This window comes from Mobula hypostoma, chromosome 3, assembly GCF_963921235.1.
Source record: "Mobula hypostoma chromosome 3, sMobHyp1.1, whole genome shotgun sequence".
Taxonomy (NCBI): Eukaryota; Metazoa; Chordata; class Chondrichthyes; order Myliobatiformes; family Myliobatidae; genus Mobula; species Mobula hypostoma.
This window is the reverse complement of record NC_086099.1, coordinates 106,271,468-106,282,736: the sequence shown is the minus strand read 5'-3', so window position 1 is coordinate 106,282,736 and position 11,269 is coordinate 106,271,468.

The following is an 11,269-nucleotide window of genomic DNA, read 5'->3' as shown; positions in this document are numbered from 1 at the left end:
AAAATGTCGTAAAGCCAAAACAAGAGATAACAATTCTTTTTCTATTGTTGAATAATATCTTTGATGAGCATTAAATTTCTTAGAAAAATAAGCTACTGGACGATCAACTTCATCACCAACATCTGTTTGAAGTAACACTGCTCCTGCAGCTTCATCACTAGCATCTACAGCTAATGAAAATGGTTTTTCAAAGTCAGGAGATTTAAGTACAGGTTGACTACATATTTCAATTTATCAAATGCCTCCTGACAAGACTCTGTCCAAACAAACTTCTCATTTTTCTTCAAGAGATTAGTTAATGGAAGAGCCATGTTTGCAAAATCCTTATAAAATTTTCCGTAATATCCTACCATACCCAAGAATCTTCTGAGAGTTTTTCTACCAGTTGGAGTGGGTACTTCTAAAATTGCCTGAACTTTTGCTTGAACAGGTGCTAATTTTCCCTGACCCACAACATAACCAAGGTAAGTCACTGCAGCATGATCAAATTCACTTTTAGCTAAGTTAATAGTTAAGTTAGCTTTTGAAAGTCTCTAAAATAGTTTCTCCACTGCCGTAATATGTGCTTTCCACGTATTATTCCCTCTGACCAAATCATCAATATAGGCATCTGTATCTTTTAATCCCTGAATCACGCTATTAATCATCCTCTGAAAAGTACCTGGTGCATTCTTCATCCCAAATGGAAGAACATTATATTCATATAACCCAGATGGGGTTACAAATGCTGAAATCTCTCTACCTCTATCCATCAATGGAACACACCAATAACCTTTTAACAAATCAATTTTTGTAAGAAATTTGGCCTGTTCAACTTTGTCCACACAATCATCTACCCTAGGGATTGGATATACATCAGTTTTTGTCACAGCATTTACTTTTCTGTAATCCGTACAAAACCTAATACTATTGTCTGGTTTAGGCACCATAACACACGGTAAACTCCAACTCGAATTAGAATGTCTAATAATATCATTCTCTAACATATACTAAATTTCCTGTTCAGCAAGTTCACATTTTTCCCTGTTCATTCGATACGGATGTTGTTTTATGGGTTTTGCATCTCCCACATCTACATCACGTGTAGCTACGGTGGTTCTTCTAGGGACGTCTGGAAATAAATCTCTATACTTAAAAATTAACTGTTTCATCTGCTCTCTTTGCTCTGGTTGTAAATGAGCTAATTTTTCATCAATATTTTCCAGAACTTTTGAATTTGGTAACTTGACTGAAATAATGTTGGGTTTAAAATGAGTTTCGGATGAATCCTCTATAAAGTTCAAATCAAGATCAGACTCATTATTGATCACAACAGTCATAGGAGCAACCTCTCTCACACTTAGATCCCCTCCAGTTCGCCTACCAGCCCCGACTAGGAGTTGAGGATGCCATCGTCTACCTGCTGAACCGTGACTACGCCCACCTGGACAAGCCAGCGAGCACTGTGAGGGTCATGTTTTTTGACTTCTCCAGTGTGTTAAACACCATCCACCCTGCTCTGCTGGGGGAGAAGCTGACAGCAATGCAGGTGGATGCTTCCCTGGTATCATGGATTCTTGATTACCTGACTGGCAGACCACAGTACGTGTGCTTGCAACACTGTGTGTCCGACAGAGTGATCAGCAGCACTGGGGCTCCACAGGGGACTGTTTTGTCTCCCTTTCTCTTCACCATTTATGCCTCGGACTTCAACTACTGCACAGAGTCTTGTCATCTTCAGAAGTTTTCGGATGACTCTGCCGTAGTTGGATGCATCAGCAAGGGAGATGAGGCTAAGTACAGGGCTACGGTAGGAAACTTTGTCACATGGTGTGAGCAGAATTATCTGCAGCTTAATGTGAAAAAGACTAAGGAGCTGATGGTAGACCTGAGGAGAGCTAAGGTACCGGTGACCCCTGTTTCCATCCAGGGGGTCAGTGTGGACATGGTGGAGGATTACAAATACCTGGGGATATGAATTGACAATAAACTGGACTGGTCAAAGAACACTGAGGCTGTCTACAAGAAGGGTCAGAGCTGTCTCTATTTCCTGAGGAGACTGAGGTCCTTTAACGTCTGCCGGACGATGCTGAGGATATTCTACGAGTCTGTGGTGGCCAGTGCGATCATGTTTGCTGTTGTGTGCTGGAGCAGCAGGCTGATGGTAGCAGACACCAACAGAATCAACAAACTCATTCGTAAGGCCAGTGATGTTGTAGGGATGGAACTGAACTCTCTGACGGTGGTGTCTGAAAAGAGGATGCTGTCTAAGTTGCATGCCATCTTGGACAATGTCTCCCATCCACTACATAATGTACTGGGTGGGCACAGGAGTACATTCAGCCAGAGACTCATTCCACTGAGATACAGCACAGAGCGTCATAGGAAGTCATTCCTGCCTGTGGCCATCGAACTTTACAACTCCTCCCTTGGAGGGTCAGACATCCTGAGCCAATAGGCTGGTCCTGGACTTATTTCATAATTTACTGGCATAATTTACATATTACTATTTAACTATTTATGGTTCTATTACTATTTATTATTTATGGTGCAACTGTAACAAAAACCAATTTCCCCCGGGATCAATAAAGTATGACTACTACTACTACTACTACTACTCATAATACAGTTTTATCATATTTATATGACACAGCTGTGTCGTCTTTCTCCGATCTGGGATTTGTACCACGTAATCGACACCATTTACCTTAGATTTAATCTCATAAAGACCATGTAATTTGGCTTGTAATGGGTTCGTTTGCACTGGGAAAAGAACCAACACCTTATCACCAGGCTTAAATGACCTCATCCTAGCTTCCTTTTCATACCACGTCTTCATCTTCTCTTGAGCTAACTTTAAATGTTCCTTGGCCAAGCTACACTCTTTGTACAATCTGTCTGTAAATTTCAAAACATAATCCAGCAAATTGGTGTGTACTTCTTTATTAATCCACTGTTCCTTCAACAAAGCCAAAGGTCCTCGAACTCTATGTCCAAACACAAGTTCAAAAGGACTAAAATCTAATGATTCCTGTACTGCCTCCCTTATGGCAAAAAGTAGTAAATGTATACCTTCATCCCAATGCTTTTTATTTTCCACACAATATGTCCTAATCATAGTTTTTTGTGTAGAATGAAATTTCTCCAAGGCTCCTTGTGATTCTGGATGATAGGCTGAGGAAATAATCTGTTTTGCTCCCAGTTTATAAACTATCTGTTGAAACAATCCAGACATAAAATTACTAACTTGAGCTGATTGTATTTCCTTAGGCAACCCAAAATAAGTAAAGAATTTTATAAGAGCCTTTGTCACAGTTTTAGCTGTTATATTCCTAAGAGGTACTGCCTCTGGAAACCTAGACGCTGTGCACATAATAGTTAATAAATGTAAGGGGGTTTCGATTTTTATGTTACTGCGGAGGCTAAGATACTGTATGCGTGGGGTTTTGGGGGAGAAGGCGGGAGAGAGAGACAGAGGATAGACCAGGTGTTGTGAGTCCGCTAACGGGGTCGGACCCCGAGCGGGACGTTCGGCGAGGAGACGGAGACGGACTCGTGTGGAGCGTCTGGTCGACCACCGTTGTTGGTCCCAGGCAGCCGGTCGAGGTGGTCCAAGGGGATCGCAGGGTGAAGAAGAAGGTCCTTGAGCTCCAACGGTTTTTCTGCACGAAGAGATTGAACTTTGATAAGTGTGGCGCCTTTTATTTTCCTTTTATATTTTATTCTCTTTTAATTATATAGTTCCAGTAATATCTATAAACCGTAAATCATTTAATTGCATCTGGTGTATTGTCTGTTATTTGGGCGGGGTGGGGTACCTCACACAGCATCCACACAAACGAATTACCCAGTTTGCCAGGGCCGAGGCTGTTTCCCTAGACGACAGCGAGCCGAGTGACCCTGAGGGTGGCCGGGGGCGGGGCTACATAAATATTCATGTCCAGTTTTAGTTTTTGGCAAAGGACCTACACAGTCTACAATGATTTTTGAGAATGGCTCACCAAATAGAGGAATTGGTTGCATTGGGGCCACTGGAGTAACCTGATTAGGTTTACCCACAATTTGACATGTATGACACGTTCTACAAAATGTCACCACATCTTGTCTTAAACTAGGCCAATAAAAATGTTTAGAAACTTTGTTCATAGTTTTCTTTACACCTAAATGACCACCAAAAGGAATACTGTGAGCCGTAGTTAAAATCTCATTTCGGTAAATTTTAGGAACTACTACCTAATGATTAACTTCCCAATCCTCACTAGCAGGAATTGTAGGCGATCTCCACTTTCTCACTAATGCCCCCTTTTCAAAATAATATCCAACTGGTACTTCTTCAATTTCACTATCTGGAAGAGCTTGTTCTTTTAATTTAACTATCTCAGGATCTCTACCCTGCTCTGCTATCATCTCCTTCTGAGATAAAGACAAATCTTCCTGATCAGACTAACCACCAAAATCCTGATCAAATAAGGTAGGTAAGAAAGTTTCTGATACATCCTCAAAATTCAAAGCTTGATTTGAACTGTCAAGGGTAACAACCTCATCCTTTTTAGGCATGGCTCTTGTTACAACACAGGAAGAATCTGTGTTAGAATCCCTCTGTGGTTCCTCAGAATTTGAATTTATTGTCAAACGCACTTCAGCAAAATCTTGTCCACCTGCTAAATCATTCCCTAACAAAAGAGAAACATCATTCACAGGTAAACTGGATTGTAGTCCTACTTTAACAACCCCTGTAACTAATCCTGACCTTACATTTACTTTATGTAAATGTACTGACATAGGGCACTCCTTACTCCTCTTATATAATTCACCTCAGTAGTGTCAGACTCATCACTAAACCTTAGCACACTGTCTAATATTAGTGATTACAAAGCTCCAGTATCTCTAAGTATCCTTATTGGCACTGAATGGGATCCTTCTTTCAAGGATACAAATCCTTCTGTTATAAAAGCTTCATATCCCTTCTTAACTTGGTCAGACTCTGACACATCTTCATTAATATTTTCTAAACCCTGTGGTTTTATGGTTTTCCAATATGCTGCACACAAGCATTTGGGACCACTTCTTTCTCTTTCTGTTTCAATCGGAAGCAATTAGCTACTACATGTCCAGGTTTCTTACAATAATTACAAATGTCTTTCCTTCACATGTCTCCCTTCATCCTTATTTTTCGACTAACTTCAGATTTAATTTCTGGTTTACCTTGACAATCTGTGCTGTTTTTCCTTTTAAAAATTTTAACCTGGAGAAAATTTATTCTTGTGAATTAAAGCATACTCATCAGCTAATTTAGCAATCTCCTGCAATGTAGCAGTATCCCGTTCATTAAAGTATGTTCTCACTTCAACAGGAATGCTTCTTTTAAATTCCTCCTGCAAAATCAGCTCTTTTAATTTATTATACTCCCCATTCACATTTTTAGAGGAAACCCATCTCTCAAAACACACAGATTTCTCATAGGCAAATTCCACATGAGTTTTTTCCACCGATTTCTTCAAACTTCTAAATCTTTCTCTAAACGCTTCCGGAACCATCTCATATGCCTTTAATATTTGCTGTTTAACAATATCATAATCCAGTGTTTGCTCAGCATTTAAAGCTGTATAAACTTGTTGTGCCTTGCCTTTAATTACACTTTGTAACATCACTGGCCATTGGTCTTTCGGCCACTTTAAACTCAGAGCAACTGTTTCGAAATGTTGGAAATATGCGTCCACATCAGCTTCATTAAATGGAGGAGCCAAAACAACCTCACGACTAGCAATAAATTGTTTCGTAGAACCAGAAGACTGATTCCCAGACCTTATTTTCTCCATCTCTAGCTCAAATTTCCTTTGGTTTTCAGCTTCTCTTTTTCTCATTTCCACTTTAAATCTTTCAAACTTTAACTGTTCAAGATGCAACTGCATTTCCAGATTACTCATTGGAAACTTATCTAACACCTCCTCATCAAAATATTCCAATTAATATAATGTTCAGCAATTTTCCTTTGTATGAAAGCCTTTTCCAAAACCAAAATGGCAATTACCAGTGCATAAACTCAAAATTGGAACATCTCCTGGCTGAGCCCCCACAAATTATGTTACGTAAATGGCAACAATGAATATCAATCGAAACAGGTTATATAAAAACAACCAAACATTTATTAAACACGTATAAACGATAAGGGGAAAAAAAACAAAGGAAAACTTTAACCGGAAGTTAACAGATATGCAGCCGTTCACCAACTCGCCACTCGGCTCTGGTTCTTAAAGCGTTAAATGCGAAAACAGTTCTTGAAGCGATACAGTCAGATATAGTTCTTAAAGCGTTAATTTCGAAAGTCCAACAGTTTTACACATTCAATTTGGAGGGACTTCTCCGTGAAAGATTTCTTCACAGACGCACCTTTACTGCTGGTTCTGTCCACAGGATTCACGATGCCGAAAATAAACAGTTTAAATCAACTGACCTTAAATTCCTTTAGAGAGAGAGAGCACCTTTTTGCATGAACTCCTTGCTCTTTCTGGCAAGAGTTATCTCGATGCAGGTACTCCTCCAACGAAGACTCAAAAAGGTTGATTCTTTATTAAACTGCAAAACGATGCCGACTTCTCTCGATCCTTCGATAAATTCTTCACTCTCCCTTCAACTGTGGGAATTGAGTAAATTCCCAGTCCAAATTTCCAGTCCAAATAATGTGGAATCTTTCAACAGAACGCACAACCGTTTTAAAAATGAAACTGCGTCACAAAAACAAACACACAACAGAAACGGAGGCACAACGCGTTCTACCTGGAAATCTACAAACTTAAAAACCCACTGCGTCACCTGAGTCGACCCTTATATAGTCACGGGGCACATGTCATCACGTGACCTCACATCGGCAGGAAAATCACATCAGGTGATCTCCAAAAGATCATTACAGCATTCTCAAAAAAAACCAGATCTCCTTGAGCATGTAACAATAGGGACAGAGACGCTTTCAGTAGAAATGTCTGCTAGCCCAATGTGGGCTCAATATTTATATGCTAAACACAAAAGGCAATCACTACTTACAAGCTTATAGACAATGCATAGACAATGCTTCCTTTTGAAGCTACATACAAAACATCACACCTCCCGACTTCATCCTTTCCTCCTGACGCCAACATGTCTGGGTTGGTACTCACAGCCTTTAGGAGTGCAAGTCAAATCCACAATATATTTATTTGGTATTTTACATGCTAACATAGAGGACAATTAATATTATAAAGTATAGATAAGACTGTCTTCCAAACTGCCTGTAAACTTCACACTTCCATCCGCAGCGTCTGGCTAGTATTCTGATATTCACAGCTTTTAGGAAATGCATTGCTGTGAACTCAATCCACAGTACTTTGTCAAACAGGAGAATGGTGGCCAAAGTCATTTAAGTGTAAATGAATCATCTACCCAAAAACTCACTCTAACAGTCGCTCCTCTTGGCCCTCCTGGACAAAAACCTAGGAGTATCTGCTCAAATAGGACAGCAAAAACGCCCTGTCTCAAAATCCCCCCCCCCGCAATTTTATGTACCTCGATATCTATCCTAGCATTCCCTAATTGCTACCTACCAAATGTTAAGCAGAGAGGCTGTTCCAAGTCTTCAGGAAATGTGGATCCTTTCGTGTGCCTATCGGCTCTTTCCCTGCAGGCTGACTGCAGCTTAATTACATTCCTTTGTCTTCAGCCCTTTATCCTCTGGTCGCTGAAATTCTCCTTCCAGGAGCACCCACAGGCCTTCTCAACGACATACAGGAAGGGGTTGGGGTGGCCTCTATGTAAATGTCTGCAAGGACCTCTCCCCAGTGGCACCCCCTTCCGAACTGTCCGGTCGATCACTGGCTCAACTGCTGAAAAGGACCCAGCTCCTCATACTGGGAGTGACTGCTTTCAGATGCCATGTGCAGTCTGAAATGCCATCGAAGTGGTGGAACTTGCCGTCTCTGCTTTAACTCAAAAATCCCTCCCCATCTATTTCCCAATAATTTTCTATACCATGCTATAAAATTAATCATCTACCTTCAGCAACCAGCCTTCTCTACAGAGTACCATCATCCTCACACTTTAGCAGGCTATTCATGGTTTTCCAACTGTGACGCCAAACAAAGCTATCAGATGTTTGATGCTAATGACAGGGATAAGAGAGACAATGGAGAAATGTTCAAAATGCTAATAAGAGAAGAGAGAGGGATTAACGGAAAAGAAACACAATTCAGAATATTGACAGACCGGTTGCTTTGAACCTGAACTGTTTGAAGTTTGATGGACAGGTGATATCCCAGCAGGGGGATAAAAAGAACAGGTTCGCTAAGGCACGGGACACCACGAGACCACGAGATAACGAGACCCGGGAAAGAGCGGTGTGCCCCCACAAGTTGGTGTGAGTTTGGAGGTCCGGTTTGCGGGAACCGACCATAGACTCACAGGGTGTAAAGGTACGATCGGTGGGAACCTGGTGCGTGTGTGTCTGCCCTTGCCTGGGTGCTGGGTTCACCGCGGAAGAACGATCGTATCCGGAATGGAGTGGTCACAGTCGGTGACCACAGCGGAATAGAAGACGTCAAAAAGGATTGGCCCGAAACCAACTGTGAAGACATCAAAGGTCTGACTGAACCAAATTGCATCCGCCCCTCTCTCTCTCTCCAACAGCACAACGGCGATTACTGCGAACTATACTAAGCTGAACTGAACTCTGCATCACTTAAGACTGATCATTTTACCCCTAGACTGCGATAGAGCTTGGTTGATCCCTATTACCCTAGTTCTGTGTACATGTGTGTATTATCATTGCTAACCTGTTACATTTATATCCTTACGATTAGAGTACTGTGTTATTCATTTCTTTAATAAAACTTTATTAGTTTCTAGTAATCTAGACTCCAACAAGTGGTCCATTTCTGCTGGTTTGGCAACCCAGTAACGGGGTATGTAACACAACACGCCCTCAGTGTCTTCTGCCACGCTCTTGGCGTTTTCTGCCTTTGCGTTTTCTCCGGGTATGTTTTTATCAGCTGTGGTGAGGTCTGGCATAGCCGTCTGGTGTTCCTCTCTTAGGTTCTCTGTAATCACATGGTTACTGGGTACACTTGATACCCCGCTCTGTCTGTGGGAGCAACAAGAGGGTGAGCCGTATGCTTTAACCTGGGTCCAGTGTTTCCACTGGCTGCCTCGCCGAGTCTGCACACAGACACACATATCATTGGTTAAGAGTACCGTCTGTGGTCCTATCCACCTGGGGGCAAACCCTGGCCTTTCCAGCAGCACCCTCACCATGACTTTGTCGTCAGTCTGTGGAAGGACTATCCCCTTTCCCTCTGGCTCTCTCTGATCAGTGATTCGCTGCTGTTGTTTCACTCGGTCTTTAAACACTTTAAGTTGGTTACAAAGGTCTTTCACATATTGGGTCATTCTATCCCTGTAAGCCCCAGGCACCCTGCGACCCGTAATTACCTTATAAGGGAGTTTCATTTCTCGCTCCATCAATAACTCGTAGGGGCTGAGACCCAATGTGCGGTTCGGGGTTGCGCGCAATCTCATCAGGATTCCTCGTAATACATCAACCCATGTCTTTCCTGTCTCAGCTATAGCTTTGGCTAATGCATTCTTGATTGTTCGGTTCATCCTTTCTACCATCCCTGAACTCTGGGGGTGGTAGGGTATGTGGAACCGTTGTCAAATCCCTTGCAGTCAGCACATTTCCTTCATCACTTTCCCCGTGAAATGTGCTCCCTGATCTGAATCCACCTGAACTGGGGTTCCCCACCTTGGGAGGATTTCCTGAACTAGGATCCATGCAGTGGTGCGGGCGGTGCAGTCCCTTGTTGGGAAAGCCTCTACCCACCGGGTGAAGTGATCCATAATTACTAGACAGTAGCTTTTCCCCTGCTTTTTGGCAGGGGCCTGTGAAGTCTATCTGGATGTTTTCCCAGGGTCCCCTCGGCCGAGGCTGATTTGCCAGCTGTAGCTTTCTGCCCTTACCAGGGTTATGCTGGGCACAAATGATACAACGGCGGCAGAATTTCTCAACATCCCTGCCCATCCCTGGCCACCACCAGTCCTGCCAGGGGGTTGTGATCATGCTCTGCCTTCCCTGATGCATCACCCCATGATATAACTTTAGTAGTATCTGTCTAATACAGGGTGGGGCCACCGTGACTCTTTCCTCCCCATGTGTCCAGCACCCACCTGGTCCCTCCTTTGCTCCTTTTCTCCTCCATTTTTCCTTCTCTTCTGCCTCTACCTCGTCATATAATTTTACTAAGCTGACTTCTGTCGTTTCCTCCTGCATACTTGCAATTTCAATTGCCTCTTGTTCCCCTGCTGCCTAATTCGCAGTAATGTCTGCCCTCGGAGGGACTGGGAAAACTTTATGTTCTGGAGTGGCCGCAGTCTCTCTGAGTATCCCCTGGTGTTTTTGTTCCTTCGCTATACCCTGAACAGCGGTCAGTGTGTCAGTTTGTATAGGGTCCTGCTTAGGGGGTTTATACAGACCCTCCTCTATTTTAACTGGGTTTATCTTTACTCGACCACAATCTTGCTTGTGTGTAGCTCACACTGCTGGGAACTGCTGACAAGGTGACCCATAGACACCATCCTGGCTGCAGTCTCTGATGATCGGGGCAGCCGCGACTATGCTAGACAGGTTGTGTATTCTGTTGGTTGCGCGCGTTCGCTGCCCCTGACTCGTCCATATTATTTCTCCCTTTCCTGAATCTATAACAGCTCCTGCTTCCCTTAGGATGTCTATTCCAAGGATCATGCCGTCATTATTTGGACATACCCAGAAATACACTGGAAGCTGCACCCCCCAGATTTCTAGTATTTGCAAATTGCTTCTTTCTGCTTTTACTATTTTCGCTCCTACACCCTTGATATAACTGGCCTGTTTGGTTGTTGGTAAGGGTAAGTCTGTTATTGATACCGATGCCCTGTGTCCACTAACATATTGCACTGCCGTTTCCCCAACAATGCCGTTGTGTATATCCGCGGGTCACCAGCACTGGCAGTGGAGCCCGCTGCCACATCTTTTTCAGCCCTAAGAGGTGCTGTTACTAACTCTTCGATCTGATCGACAGTCAGACCAGTTGCTGATGGGGTGAGTGACTGGGTGTCTGCTGTGACCTTCGCCTGGGTTTTCCCCCTCCCTTTGGACACTGTCTCCGGCCATGTCCCGATAGGCCACAGCTGTAGCATATCAACTCCTTCACTGTCTTATACCTGGTCCGGCAGTCCTTTGCTAGGTGCCCTGGCTGCCGGCAAGCAAAACAAACTCTACGGGACTATC